Source organism: Vicia villosa, linkage group LG2 (genome assembly GCF_029867415.1).
Source record: "Vicia villosa cultivar HV-30 ecotype Madison, WI linkage group LG2, Vvil1.0, whole genome shotgun sequence".
NCBI classification, from domain to species: domain Eukaryota; kingdom Viridiplantae; phylum Streptophyta; class Magnoliopsida; order Fabales; family Fabaceae; genus Vicia; species Vicia villosa.
Genome location: NC_081181.1, coordinates 13032703 through 13035509, shown reverse-complemented (window position 1 = coordinate 13035509; position 2807 = coordinate 13032703).

The following is a 2807-nucleotide window of genomic DNA, read 5'->3' as shown; positions in this document are numbered from 1 at the left end:
ATATGTCTGACCAAAGGAAGCAATAGAGGCATGGAAGGCTTGCATTGGTCTCTCTGTTGGTCGGATCGGGCATTCTGCGATGATATGTCCATGTTGCGCACAGTAGTTGTAGAATTTCTTGTTGCAGTTGTGACCAATGTGGCCAAATTGCTTGTAGGAAAAAATTGAACTTGCTTCAAATCATGTGTTTTTCCTTTTCTTTGGGCAAAATAAGCCACAAAAACAACATTTGTAACAGTATTTTCATTTGACATGGCACCTTGAATTAACAAACGCTGCTCCTCCTGTAGTAATTCCCCAAGACACACATCTAAAAAAGGAGGTGGAGATCATTTCAGCAGTCCAGCACATACAACTTCAAATTTCGGTCGAAGTTTCATTAGAAATTGATCCTGCTTGCTGACTTCATAAATATTTTTGTACTTTATTGCTAAAAAATAGAAATCCAATCCAACAAATCCATATTTTTTATTGGTTTGCGTATCAAGTTCTCTTGAAGCCGAACCAAACTGGCCCGCGAACACCTCTACTAAATGCGTTGATTCTACATAGTTAGACTATGGCTTATAAATGCTCTTACCTAACAAGATTGCAACTAACTTTGATGAATAACAAAGTCAGTTAGAATAATTTTATCTCTCTCTCTTCCCCCCTCTTTATATATATATATATATATATATATATATATATATATATATATATATATATATATATATATATATATATATATATATATAGGACGTATCATATGAGAATGACATTTTTATGTAAGAACATGTGAATGAATCCGAAGCATTAGATTTTAAAATAAATGTTGGAGATTATGTATCAATCTTTTTTTCTCTCTCCACTATTAAAATAAATGTTGGAGATTATGTATCAATCTTTTTTTCTCTCTCCACTATTAAAATAAATGATGGAGGAGAGAGAAAAAAAGATTGACTTATAATCTCCCTTAATATTTAAATTTTTTAATATGAAGATCGCCTCACATAATTTTATCAGTTATGCTCAATATTTAAACTTTTCATACGAAGAGATTATTATTGAAAATAATTCTACTTGATGAATTAATCATTATTAAAATAATTTTTATAAATATACTTAATTTTATGATATAAATATAAAATATAATTCAAATATATTTAGTATTTTTATTTGAAATTAAAATTATCTAAAACTATAATAATATTTCTCAAGACTAAAAACATAATCCAACAATAATTTTTTTTAAATAAAATAAAAATTAAAATAATCATAAACATAAATTGTATACTCATCTTACTAGTATTAAAATTATTTTTAAATAAATATGTCGTAAATTTCTTTAAAATCTTAACTCTTAAAATTTAATTAAATTATAAAAACTATTTTAAAGTTGTATCTTGCATGTTATAAAATAATATTTTTATAATTTATTTTGATAAATTAATTGTTGTAGACTTACTTTGAAAATCAAACAAGCCTTCCAATGCTTTAATATCAATTTAATCATCGTATAAAATTTACTAAATATTATGAAGTAAGAAATTAAAAAAAAATTATAATTTAAGAAATGAGCTATGTCATTAGTGTAAGATTTTTCTTAGTAAATTTTATTACGATAATTAAATTGTTATTAAAATATTGGAAGACTTGTTTGATTTTAAAGCAAGTTTACAACAATTAATTTATCAAAATAAATTATAAAAGTAAAATTCTATAATATGCAATATATAAATTTTTATTTTTTTAAATTAAACTAATTTTAAAGAGTTAATATTTTTAAAAAAAATTTATGACATATTTATTTAAAAATAATTTTAATACTAGTAAGGTGGGTATATAATTTATGTTTATGATTATTTTAAAATTAATTTTATTTAAAAAAAATTATTTTGGGTTTATGTTTTTAGTCTTGAAAAATATTTATAGTTTTAGATAATTTTAATTTCAAATAAAAATACTAAATATATTTGAATTATATTTTATATTTATATCCTAAAATTAAGTATATTTATAAAAGTTATATTAATAATGATTAATTCATCCAGTAGAATTATTTTGAGTAAGAATCTCTTCGTATGGAAAGTTTAAATATTGAGCATAATAGATAAAATTCATTGAGGTGAATCTTAAACGTTAATGAAATCCAACAATTGATATTAATAGTTCTCAACGAATACGCTCCATATAATATATATATATATATATATATATATATATATATATATATATATATATATGAGAAGGGATATTCTTACTCCAGGAGTAAGTTATCAAGACTTACTCCTCATCATGACCATTGATTCTTTTCAATCTTATGGTTAAAATTAATAAGTAATTAAATGTGGAGAGAGAAAAATAATACTCATTAATTTTAACCATTAGATTGAGAAGAATCAATGGTCATGATGAGGAGTAAGTCTTGATAACTTACTCTTGGAGTAAGAATATCCCTCCTCTCTCTCTCTCTCTCTCTCTCTATATATATATATATATATATATATATATATATATATATATATATATATATATATATATATATATATATATATATATATATATGTGTGTGTGTGTGTGTGTGTGTGTGTGTGTGTGGGGACGACTCAAGTGAGAATACTTATTATTATGAGAAATGAGAGAAATGAGAACAGTGAATCACGACCATTAAATTTTAATTTGTTGATTTTAATGGACTGAATTGGTTTCTCTTTCTATGTTGATTTAAAATAAATGTTAAGGATAATAGAAAGAGAAAGCAATCCAATCCATTAAAATCAACAAATCAAAATTTAAAGGTCGTGATTCACTGTTCTCATTTCTTA